At 34.1% G+C, this 13672-nt stretch overlaps 1 long non-coding RNA gene and 1 pseudogene across 2 annotated transcripts in view; both read left to right on the forward strand.

The window, feature by feature from the left end:
• The window catches only part of LOC308488727, a 521148-nt gene that overhangs the window by 179855 nt on the left and 327621 nt on the right, over positions 1-13672 (forward strand). The window contains exon 4 of the long non-coding RNA XR_013991939.1: positions 10834-10911. This is a non-coding gene — a long non-coding RNA (uncharacterized lncRNA). The remainder of the gene's footprint in view (positions 1-10833; positions 10912-13672) is intronic.
• Positions 3467-3993, forward strand: LOC308509304 (myosin regulatory light polypeptide 9-like; annotated as a pseudogene). Its single transcript has one exon. The product of its transcript is annotated as a myosin regulatory light polypeptide 9-like (transcript).

A 13672-nucleotide genomic window follows, 5' to 3' on the forward strand; every position in this document is an offset into this window, starting at 1 on the left:
TTGGGTTGTCAGAATACTGTGTCCCTGCACTATAATTCAGATTATTTTCAAAAACTTTTCTCTAAGGAGATTATTTTTGAAAGTAACTTTAATTCCTACAGATTTTGAATTTAATTGGTTGAGACTGTTTGAGAATGAAAGGGGGAAAAGACAGCCATTTCAAGATCACTGTAATGCCATTTCAAACACAGCATATCAAATATCATTATTTCAAGGAATTATGACAAGGAAGTACAGTCCTTGAGTAGTGTCATGACATTATAACATTGATGAGAAAAAATAAATGATTCCCAGCCAGTGCCACACTGTCTTTGTGGATTTTGCACGTTTCTCCCCATGTCTGCATGGGTTTTCTTCCAGTACCACAGTTTCCTCTCACATCTCAAAGGTGTGCACATTAGGTGAACTGACGTGTCTGAATTGTCCCAGTCAGAGTAAGTGTGTGTGTGTGTGTGTGTGTGTGTGTGTGTGTGTGTGTGTGTGTCTGCAATTGAAAGGAGTCCTATCCAGGGTGGGTTTTGCTTTGTGCCCTGAGCTGCCCAGAGAGGCTCTGGCCACCTGTGACCGTGAACTGGAATAAGCGGGTTGGAAAAGAATTATCTTACTTGTTTTCATTCTTCTTTCTTAAATGTACATATAGCTCACATTTATTTTAATGTTTAATATTAGAAGTGTTTGGGGTCTTTATTTAGAAGTTTGATGTTTTTGTGACCAGAAATATGCCTAGGGATTTAACTCTTTATTTATTATCAATTAGCCTATGGTGAAATTGGTTCCATTATATATTGATTCACTTATGCAGTTTCCAAGAACCTATCAATGGCGTTGTGAGGACTTACTGTACATGTTCTTGATTTTTGAGGATTAAACTTCAGAAATTCTTTTATAGGAGAAAGAAGTGTGCCTTTGGTAATGGTTACTTGTCATTTGTTGGAAGGATATATTGAATTTCATATATTTTAATCACTGCAGGGATTTTTACACCCTGTAAAAAATCAAAATGCTCTTAGGAATCTAATATAATCACATGTTTAAAGCTGTACCCCAGACATCCCAAGTGCTGTCTCATTGGCCTTCTGAAAACCTAAGAATGGAAGGCTCTCAATAAAATATTGTGAGAAAACATTATGAATGAAGAAATGTACAAACTTAGTACTACCGTGAAAATTTCTTGTACAAGTCTAATATTAATCTACAAAAGTGAGTTCCAAATTTTGAACAAGCCTCAGAGTATATGGACTGAGACAGTCAAGGTAGTAATGACCATCTTCCTTTCAAGCCTTATTTTAAGTGAAAATATCTACATTATTTTTTTCATATCACCACTGCACATAAATCTAGCTTAGAGTACATTTATTACAGACTTAATTATAATCAAAAAGCAACCAAAAGTTTGGACATTGAAATCCTGCTTAAATATATTGCAGTATCATGCAAAGATTAATAATGTTGAATATCATTTTTTCCTAATTTTTGACATTTTATGTATTAAAAAAAATAAACTTCAGAAAAGATAGTGCATTTTGTTTTATAGGTGTTCATCCTTTGTATAAATGTGACTCTTCTTTCAACTTTTAAATTAGAACTGCTCACAATACCCTAAATGACGTGAATGTAGAATGCTAATTTTACTATGCTGTTTTTGCTTGTTATCTTAGTGTCATACTAAATAGCTGATTAACCTTAAGATGGCAGAGACCTATTTCTGTATTTGCAGATACTGTATATAGACTCATACCATATACAAATCCTGTATCTGCAGATTCCAAATATGACACCATATGTGAATTAATCGACCAATCAGTTCACACTTATAAGGGTTGGCCATGCATGGATTACTGAGTTAGGTGCTGTAGGAACACTACTATCCAAAACATGATCTTGCCTTCTCAGAGCTTACAACCGAGTTGGAGAGACAAGAACCATAAAATAATAGCAAATTAATATAAAACCTGGATAAACAATGAAATCTGAGTGTGCTCGTTGGGGCTTATAGAGAAGTAAGATTAGGGGGGGAAAAATGAGTCCATGCTGTAAAATTTAGAAAAGCACATAAAAGATATAGACTGTTAATATGTCCATTCAATATGCATCTTTTTTTGCTATTTTAAAGGTGTGTTTTAACTTGATTTTTACATGTTACATGAGTATTTGCTCATCATATTACATATTTTATAACGTTTTCTTGATTTCCCAATATTCCATCATCTGCTATCTCAGCATTTAATCATTGCTGTTAAACTATTAAAGGGTTTTGAGAAGATAATTATTTAGCAAAATGCACCAACTAAAAGAATTACCTGTGTATATGGAAGAGATTTTTTTTATAAGGGTAGTGTCATTTCTTTAATTTATTGAGCACCTATTATGTGCCATGTACTCTCCTGGGTACTGGCAATGCAGAACTGAAAGAAAGAGACAAAACTCCCTGACATCGGAGAGTCTGCATTTTAGTGATAGAAGTGGGTAACAATATAAGTAGGTAAAATATACAATGTGTTAAATAATGAAAAATAATAAAAAGGAAAAAATAAAGCAGCAAGAGGGGTGTAGGTGCAGATAAAAATTATAGATAGGGTAGCCAATGAGGGCCTCACTGAGAAGTAACTCTTGAGTAAAAACTTGGGAGACCTGAAGGACTAGCCATGTGTGTAGCTGAGAGAAGAATATTTTAGGCAAGAAGAAAAGGAGAATGTTTCCTTCCCTAGAGGTACCTACACAAGGTTTGCACTTAACTGACAAGGAAGAGAGTAAGGAGCAAGAAGCAAACACCCATTGCTTGGAAAAGAAAGACCTGTCTTTGTTTTAGCAATCCTGTTATTTCTGTATTCTTAGCATCAAACATTTACTGAAGCCTTTTTCTAAATACTATGACAAATAATATTTCTGCCTCATGAGTTTGCTTAGTATAGTGGAGAGGGAAGATAAACTAAAATGATGAGGGAAAAATATAGTAGCAACATGGAGAGAATTTGGGTGACATTAGATGTATTCTTATTAGGAGCAAGAACAATCAAATCCAGCATTCGCCTCAAGACTCAGACATTCCCAAAACATTCTGCTTTCTAGAGAGAGGGGGCTATCCCAATTAAGTAAATTATTATTTTTGTGGGAGGACCTGATTATAGAACTATTATGAAAGATTGTTTCTAATACTCATAAACCCCCAAAACAAAAAGTTGTATTAAAATATACATTATGCTTTCCTTCAAAGGGTTTTAGTGTGAGCCATATGTGTGATGATTCTGATCATATATGTGAGGAAGGATAATCTTAGTTTTTGTTAATTGTGGCTGCATACCAAAAAATAATTATGATTATGTAAATAGCTGTTGAAAGTGCCAAAACGCCTTAATTAACATATGTATCATTAAGAAATATAATGGCAGCTCTGGGTGTAGTGGGGTTGTGATAGCAGCAGCGAGGGCAGAAAGAAGGTCCCTGAAGTACCTGGATTCTCGCCACCATGTGGAGCAACAGGACAAAGACCAAGACCACCAAGAAATGCCCCCAGAGCACAACATCCAATGTGTTCGCCATGTTTGACTAGATTCAGGAGTTCAAAGAGGTCTTTAACGCGATTGATCAGAAGAGAGATGATTTCATTGACAAGGAAGATTTGTATGCAAATCTTGAAAAAGACGTGCTTGCCTCCCTGGGGGAAAATCCAAGCGATGAGTATTTAGACACCATGATGAATGAGGCTCTAGGTCCATAAATTTCACCATGTTCCTCATGATGTTTGATGAGAAGTTAAATGGCACAGATCCAGAAGATGTCATCAGAAATGCTTTTGCTTGCTTTGATAAAGAGGCAACTGGCACCATTCAGGAAGATTACCTGAGAGAGCTGCTGACAACAATGGGAGATCGGTTTACAGATGAAGAAGTGGATGAGCTGTACAGAAAAGCACCTATTGACAAAAAGGGAAATTTCAATTACATTGAGTTCATGCACACCCTTAAACATGGAGCAGAAGACAAAGAAGACTGAAATGAACTCCAAATTCCAGCCAAACGTTCCTTGTCACCATTTTGGGTATTTCTGAGACTTTCTCTTAGAGCCTATAGCATGCCCTTGCTTTATAGCTTTTGCCTGTCTTGTATTTATTCTCAGCCATCTGGGGCACATGCGTCTATATAATCAGACAGGAAATGGGACTTTTTGTCATTTTCAGAATAAAAATTAGGGTGATTTCACTTACCAGTCTCCCCCCAAAATAACTGCAGTCTACACAGAATCAATGTATTTTTTCGGAGAAAGTTATTCACTCAATTTTTCTGAACCATAATTTAACTTTATGATAAAACTTGAAAAAAATAAATATAATGTCATATATGATACATATTTCGAACTTCAATCTCTATTACCAAGTATGAAGTTCTCTGTAACAATCTGATGACTATACATGGGCGTTGTGAAATGAAGTTTGACACAATGGTCTTGGTCGAGTGTCATCCTTTCTGCTGATGGAACGCTAGTGTTGGACATTCACATGCTTTCACATCTCAAGCTACAGAACGCGTATGATCTGCATGGAAATCTCCACTCTTTTTCAGATCCAAATACCTGAAATTATGAACTAACTTCAAAGTATTTACATTACATAGTCATATTTCATGGATGTACCATGATGGCTAGCTTGTAGTAGGATTTAGAGATCGGCGAAGTATACAAATATTATCAAACTGCACTTCCACGTCTTATACCTTAATTTCTTTGAAATTTATCTAACTTTCCTGGTTTTCTATTGCAGTGTTTCTCTTATTTTAGTGTCAACATCATCATTTAAGTGATCATTTCAAATGATTTAACCATGTTATAAGATGAATAAATTTCAGGTTTCCCATTTAAAAAAAAAAAAAAAGCTTTCCCCTTAGAGATGTTGGCAGAAAAGGACATATCAGTTCATGAATTTTTCCCCACTAATATCAATTTTAAAAGAAGAAAAATTATCCTAAAGAGAGAAATTTTCCTGATAGCATTAAGTGAAAATAAAAAAGAAGTTACATTAACTACAGTCATGCAGAAATCAAGTTGTTTTGGAGACATTCTTCTTTCCTTATAGATGTTTGGTTAAGTCATTCCATCTAATAATGTGTGATAGACTTAAAATAAGGTGAAACAGAGATACAATCTCGTTCAGCTTTCAAATGTGTGTTCTCTGAGAGACTAGCATCACTAGATTTCATTAGATTTGTGTAACAATGGATAGTGTCTCCTTCCTTGTTAAATACCATAGTTCTCATTAGCATTTTCAGGGTGCTGATAACTCCTGCAGCAAAGAATCCTCCTTAACCTTCCTTAATCCAATGTTTCCCAAATTTATTTGCTAAGGGACTATTTTTTTTACATCAGATCAATTAACATGTTCTGGACTAGTTTTTCCTGAAGGAAAATGCTGCTAAAATACCTTAGTGATTGCTGCTAGAATGAAATCCATATCCAATTAACAAAGAAGTTTTTAGTTTTGTAAAATCACAGTGTGCAGATTGCTGCTGGGTGTATGATCCTGGAGGGTAATCTGAATTATCGATCTTTTAGATGCTGGCCGTGAATAGTAATTGGCTACTTACAAAACAAGGCACTTAGAATATCATTGGAATTTGTCACTACTACTTTGAAGCAGGCAACTAAAATGTATATTTCATACTTTGGGTTCTATGAAAATATGCTGAATTTAGGATCAGAAGTGTATGGAGCAGCATTTAATAGAATTAGTCTTTAATGTGAGAGGGTTTAGTATTTACCTGCGACACATAATTTTGGGGGAGCTCCAAGGCACTTTAAGCCCCAAACTGTCTTGTTCGTATCCTATTACTCAATGAAATTCTGACCCTAGAGCTCCTCCACCTCTCATTTGAATTGGGCAATCAAAACAACCCTACCATTTTCTATCCCACGACTTTACTTAGGTTTTTTTTTTTTTTTTTTTCCTTTTCCCCTAAATGCCTTTCTCCTTTGTGGCTCAATCACTACCCATCAGAATCCTCTGTCACTTTCAAATGACCCTGCCTCTATCTAACACCTTTCCTCATTTTCTACATGGTGGACAGGTATTTGTCCCGGCCTCTTTGAGGTAATCCAAATGATTCTTCTTTTCTCTATATCTCAACAGGACTTTTCTTGCCTCTTTGTTAGAAGGCATTCTATGAAATACAGTTCTTATATACAGTATAATAGTCCACCAACGGTGATGAGGTACTTCATAGTCAAAGACCATATTGCTTATGATAAATAATGTGTTTTGAATATCTTGACACTCAAAACTGAATGTCATGGCAAATTGGTCTTTATCATCTTATCTTACACTGGGAAATTCACATGAAAACCAGACTGAAAAATCACATTCTGAGTTTCTATTGATTAGCTTATTTACTGAAATACGCATGGCATATTTTACATGTAAACAAGGAATTGCTTTCTTTAGAACCCAGGCATTTTTGATCTATTGCCTTTTTATCACTTGATTCTGGCCACTTTTCAGCTGGTTGAAATTTGTTTTAAAAATTTAAAAAGCACTATGATACGTACAACTACATAGTCAAATGTTGGTCTCTTATTCCCTCCAAATTCCCTCCCTCTTCACCCGTTTATTTTTCTAAGTTAGAAATCTTTCATTTTTAACTATTTACTTTTAGATAATTTCAAATTTGCAAAGAGTTTGAAAAATATTACAGAAATTCCCTTATGGTTTTCAACCAACTTCCCCAAATGTTGACATCTTGTATAACTAGGGTATAATTTTGAAAATCAGGATATTAACAGTGAAGCAATTCTATTAACTACTCAATAGACCTAGTCAAGTTTCTATAATTGTCTCACTAAGGTTCTTTTACATCCAGCATCCAAACTTTAAATCACCTTAGTCTCCTCTAATCTGACTTTTCCTTCGTCTTTGTCTGTCGTGACCTTGACACTTATAAAGATCACTGGTCAATATTTGGTAGAAAATGTCAGTTTTATGTTGTCTGATGTATATACATGAGTGTATCCTTTGAGAAATATATTTATAGTTTTAGGAATATGTGTGAGGATGGTTTAGGTGCCAAAAATGTATTTTTCAAAATGCTTTGTTGAATCATATAGCCTTACTTACCATGTGGTAAGAGTAGATATTTTAGAGTTTTTTAAAAGTCAGACAATGTTTCGTATTTCTTCTTTGAGGATATTTTGTCCTATATAATTTCTTTGAAAGATTTATAAGATTGTGTTTCAAAGCTCAGTAAGTCTCTGTTGACATGAATATGCACTTTGATAAAAAAATACTTTTTTAAATATGACAGTATTTTTTTAAATGACATACATTACATATTTTCTTTCTTAGTAATCAGTAGTAGGTAGTATCAGACATTTAAGATGTTGAAATTTAATTGTTCAAAATGATCTATTCATTGCCCTCGGTGGGAAACCTTATGCTTGATTGATACACCTCTTCAATGAATATCACAGAGGTAACAAATTTAAAATACACTACTTTTAAATTGATAATGATACCATTTTTTGATGTATTTGTTTTCCTCTCCATTTTCTGTTGGTGTGAGTGTGTGTATGTGTGTGTGTGTGTGTACATAATTTTTTAAATTAAATTTATTGAGGTAACAAATCTAGTTCTAAGGTGTACAATTCTACAACACATCATCTATATATCACATTGTGTGTTCACCACCCAGAGTCAGTTCTCCTTCCATCACCATATGTTTGACCCGCTTTACCCTCTTCTACCACCCCCTTCCCCCCTTGCCCTCTGGTAACCACTAAACTGTTGTCTGTGTCTATGAGTTTTTGTTTCCTTATTTCTTTGTCTTCCTGTTCATTTGTTGCTTTCAGTTTTATATCCCACATATGAGTGAAGTCACATGGTTCTCTACTTTTTCTGTCTGACTTATGATTAATTAACATAATAATAAGATCCATCAATGTTGTCACAGACATACAAACGGCCAACAGATATATGAGAAAACGCTCAACTTCACTAGCTATTAGGGAAATGCAAATCAAAACCACAATGAGATATCACCTCACACATGTTAGAATGTCTATAATCAACAAGATAAATAATAAGTTTTGGAGAGGCTATGAAAAAAAGGAACACTCATACACTGTTGGTGGGAATGCAGACTGGTGCAGCCGTTATGGAAGGCAGTGTGGAGGTTCCTCAAAAAAATTAAGAATAGAATTACCATATGACCCAGCAATCCCTCTCCTAGGTATATACCAAAAAAAATTGAAAGCATTTATCTGTAAAGATATATATATATATATATATATATATATATATATATATATATATATACATATATATATATATATACACACACATATATATATATATATATACCATTTTTGATGTATTTGTTTTCCTCTCCATTTTCTGTGTGTGTGTGTGTGTGTGTGTGTGTACGTAATTTTTGAAATTAAATTTATTGGGGTAACAAATCTAGTTCTAAGGTGTGCAATTCTACAACACATCATCTATATATCACATTGTGTGCTCACCACTCAGAGTCAGTTCTCCTTCCATCACCATATGTTTGACCCGCTTTACCCTCTTCTACCACCCCCTTCCCCCTTGCCCTCTGGTAACCACTAAACTGTTGTCTGTGTCTATGTATAGACATATATATATATATATGTATATATATATACATGTGTATATATATATATATATGTATGTATATATATATATATATGTATATATACTCCGTTGTTCATTACAGCATTATGTACGGTGGCCAAGACATGGAAACAACCAAAGTGTCCTTGGAAATATGATTAGATAAAGAAGATGTGGTATATACACACAATGAAATACTTCTCTGCCATAAGAAAAGATGAAATACTGCCATTTGCTATAACATGGATGGATCCATCGCATTTTCTAATATGCTGTTCTCTCTGGAAAACTTTCCCCACCTTGGTTTTCCCATAACTTCTCCATTCATTTTGACCATTTTCTGCATTGATCAGTTAGTTATCCTACCCATCTGCAATCTGGATTTTCTCCCCCAACACTTCACTGAAACTGCTCACTCAGAGAGTGCAAATGACTTTCTAATAGCTAATCTGCTACTCATGGCATCATTTGACAATACAGGGCACTCTCTTCTTTCATGAAACATTTACCTACTCTTAATATCTGAGATACATTCTTTTGTTGGTTCTGCTGCTTCCCAGAATGTTTCTTCTCATTTTCTCTAACTTGTGTTTAAATATGTATAGACATTCCATAGGTTTCTTCTCTAACCATAACATGTATACACTCTGAGCAGTTTCAAAACCTCAGTTCTCTTGGAGAGCCTCAAAGGCTCCCAAAGCTTCAGTTATTACCTTTTGTGCATGTGATTCGATCTTTACCTCTAATTTGGATATACATCCTGAGTTTCTCATGGGTACCTCAAACTCAATTAATCATCAAACTAAAATTATTAATTCCCCCTTGAACCTAAACTTCTTATTTTTTCTACCCCCACTCCCTAACTTGAGTTGTGTTAAATACACTCATTATGTTATCCATCATATACTCTGTGCTCTGTCTCCTAACCCATACCGTGTTTCCCTGAAAATAAGACCTAATCAGACCATCAGTTCTACTGTGTCTTTTGGAACAAAAATTAATATATACCTGGTATTATATTATACTATATTATATTATATAAGACCTGGTATTATGTTAATCATATCATATCATATCATATCATATCTTATCTTATATTAATTTATACTCGGTATTAGATTAGATTAGATTAGATTAGATTAATTTATACCCAGTATTATATATGATATGATATGATATGATATGATATGATATGATATGATATGATATGATATTATACCCAGTCTTATATTAAAATAAGACTGGGTCTTATATTAATTTTTGCTCCAAAACACGCAGTAGAGCTGATGGTTTGGCTAGGTCTTATTTTCAGGGAAACATGGTACTGCTCTCTTAATCTGGATTATTCTCCCTCTCTCTTTCCATGTTTTTACATGCTGATTTTTCATTTAGGTACAGTTCAAATAATACCTCAAGCATCAAATGATGCCTACCTTGATCAACTCAAAAATAATTAAAAGACTCTTATGTTTGTAATTAATGTCATTGTTTCATATTTTACCACTAGTTGTAGTCATATGTGTCTTGCTTTCCTCATTGGATTATAAATCTCCCAAGTAATCTTTGTGGCCCTCTTAATCTAGTCCAGTAAAATACTTGCATACTGATTTGTTGAACTGACTTCAAATGAATCACCCCTGGTTTGTCCTTGTTGTTCGTAATGGTTATTTGGTTTGTTTTGTTTTGTTTATAAAGTTAGCCATGCAAACAGTATGTTCCTCCCAGGAATGATAATGTTACACTGTTCCTAAAATAAAACAGTTTTTATCAAACCCAGTATGCTAAGGCAGGACACACAATCACATTATTTGTAATTTATTGTTTCTTCCGTAGTGAGCTGCAGATCAAAAGGTATCTACTCTGACACTTCATTTCTGAAACTTAACGCTGTGTTTGTTTAATTGATCTAATGAGGACCTCTTAGCACCTCAAATAGGTGCTTTAAAAAACAACACCCAGCTATTAGCCTAAGGACAAAAGAATAAATGCTAATTTAACACTTTTTCAAGGTGATTCCACACATTTTGATGTCTTGACAGCGTTCGATGAAAAAATCTAGTGTTCTTAGAGACAATGTACTAATTTGCTGATTGTTTCTGGAGCTAAACCTGTTCATAAATTTTGAAAGTAGTTTTAAAATAATGACCATTATTTGGGGAAATATTTGTACACATATTCATAAATGCAATCTTTTGTAATATAAAAATACTTTTCAGGACCTGTTACTGCTTCTGAGATAAAGAAAACTCTTGATGTCAAGACTGAACAGAGAGGAGAATGAAATACATAATATGGTAAGTGACTTGCAAATAGAGCAGTGTGGCCAAGTTTCTAAACTTGTATAGTTATCATTTGTGAGTTGCATACATAGAAAATGAATAATTAAGGTAGTCACTATTACAAGTGGTAGTGAAATGTGACCACAGTTGAGTCAAACTTTGTCCACTTCTATAAGATTATTTTGACAAACTTTGTGTAAAAGAACACTTGGTTATTACTCATGGCAGGAAATTTTAACTCTGGTTTTTAATCAGGGAGAATTCAAGATTGCTCATATGACTAGGACATACATATTTATTTGTGTGCCTAGAGGAACAGAGTGTCTTAAAATGGCACTTGGGATTATAATAGTGGTTTATATAATAGAAAGCAAAGACTTTACAGTTTCTTAAAATTCGATTTTTACTTTAAGTTATCCAAACTATTCAAAATAGACATGCAACAGTTAAGTATATCTGGATGCTCAAAGAGCTTTTTTTTTAAATTAGTTTACAAAAACAAGTTAGTTTTACTTAGTTTATAAACACCTCCGTATCGGTGGTTGTTTTCTTGCTGTGTTTTCTGCAATGGTATTAGAAATATATTGGGTAAGTTTCCTTCTCTCTTATCCTGTTTAGAAGACCCTCTGTAGCACTTCTCTGAGAATGAGTGAGAGACAGTTGAAAGAGCAAAGGAAATATAAGGGAAGAGGGTTCTAGAGTCATTTCTGGAGCACAGGTAGAGAGACACATGCTGCTAGCTCTGTACTATGCCCATCCCTACCACCATCTCAACCCATCCAGTGCCCACACAAATGCTGCATGTTTACAGTGACATGGTGGCAAAAACTGTACTTTTCTTTTACTAGTAAAATTTCAGAAACCGTTAGTAGGTCCCATTTTATTTAGTTAGGCCCTTTCTTTTAGACTAGAGCTCCTTAAATTGGGATCAAAGAGTAAGCATTTTGCAAGATAATCAGTGATCGCTCTGAAATTATATGCAATATATTGTGTGTATATTCCTTTTATCTGTGGAGATGATCCATGGATTTTATCCATTTTTCAAAGATCTTGATGACATGAAAAGTTTTCATCTAACATGTTTCAAATTTAGAACAGATGTCATTAAAATGAAAATTTTGAAGGAAGTGAAGAGTTTTTGTGTGTGTATATATATATATATATATATATATATATATATATATATATATATATTTATTAATATTCCAGGTGGTGTTGGCTGTAAAATTTGTACCCTCATGACTCCTTTTTAGTTATAAATGTTTTTAGGGAAATAAAAAGCATTCAAAAGGGTTTTGTGGGTACTTTCCCTTTCATCATTCTTTAAAACTTGAACCAAATTTAAAGTTATTCTTCCAAATAAAAATATATAAAACTGTTTGTATTATAGTCACTTTACAAATCCTTACATAGACCCTATTTATCTTATGATTAAATGTATATTTTTGTAACACACCCGTGTTTTTTTCAATATTCTACTGATATTGGCCCCTGTTGTATGAATATTGATCTCTGTTGCCTCCAGGTTTTGTTTTGTATTTGTTTGTTTGTTGTCGCTCACAGATGATAGATAGAAAAACCACTTCTAACCTAGTCATAATTTTTCCTTATCTTAGCTGGAAACTCTGGAAATCATTCTGCCTCTTTCATGATATTTCTGTCCCTGCTAATGTGGACATTACCTCCCACCTCCACTTACACTCATGAACATTTTTATTCTTTGGGATCCCAGCTGCCTATTTTATTTTCACTGAACTCTATTAACAAAAATTCTTGGTTAGCCTGTGTCTCTACCAATTGATAACAAATTTTATTTTGTTTGTTTATGAACTCTACCAGCTATAAAGGAATAGTTCAGATATTTTGGTAATTTCTTTGGTGGGGAGAGAAGGGAGGTTATCCTGGAAGAGCCCAAGAAGGCTTCCAATGCCAGCCCACGTCCTCATTTGATGGTGAACATGTTCCCCACCTAGAAGATATCTGAAGCATATTAGCTTTAGTCCTTGTGCCAGAAGAAGTTTTTGTAATATTTTTTCTTCACTTAGTGAATCTCTTTTCCAGAAGACAAAGTTGAAATTTAATAAGATCAATGTAGAAGGCCAAATTTGCTCTTGAGTTATGGTGTTATTTCTCAGCCAGATGCTTGTCTCTTCTGCCCAGCTGCAAAATTTCTCCATACACAAAGGCTTTTTTAGTGCCAAAGGGGGATAAGCAAAAAGGGATGAAAATACAGCTGCTGTTGCATGGATGACCCCACTCACTGACGACTCCTTCAGCCAGTTTTCCTCAGAATTCTCAGAGGAATGCTTTGCCTAGCCACCTATCCCAACATCTAGGATTTACTTTTAAGATGGTTAGTTAATATTTCTTGAACATAAACTTTTGGCCAGAGTAACTGGAAATTTGAGTTTATTAAACTTTTACATACTTAACTATGGTCTACAGGGTATTTTAAACACAGCCATTTGGCCTCAGATCTACTTCCTTATACCCCAAAATATACAGTGTGAAATGTATGAGAAGTCATTGGATAAGGTGCCTTTTCTAAGTCCTCAGTATCTTATTTCTTCTAGATAATAGAGAAAAAATATACAGTATTCCCATGATAAAAAACACTGTTTGAGTTGTAACTTAGGTCCCTAAATACATATGGTAATGTATATAAATGTGTGAAAATCTAGCTTGGGAAAAAGATAAAACATTATGGAATACTTAAATGACTTATGAGACACCATACTGTGGAATATTAAATAACTTTTTAAAAACACTTTATTAG

This window comes from Rhinolophus hipposideros (genome assembly GCF_964194185.1).
Source record: "Rhinolophus hipposideros genome assembly, chromosome: 2".
Lineage (NCBI taxonomy): Eukaryota > Metazoa > Chordata > Mammalia > Chiroptera > Rhinolophidae > Rhinolophus > Rhinolophus hipposideros.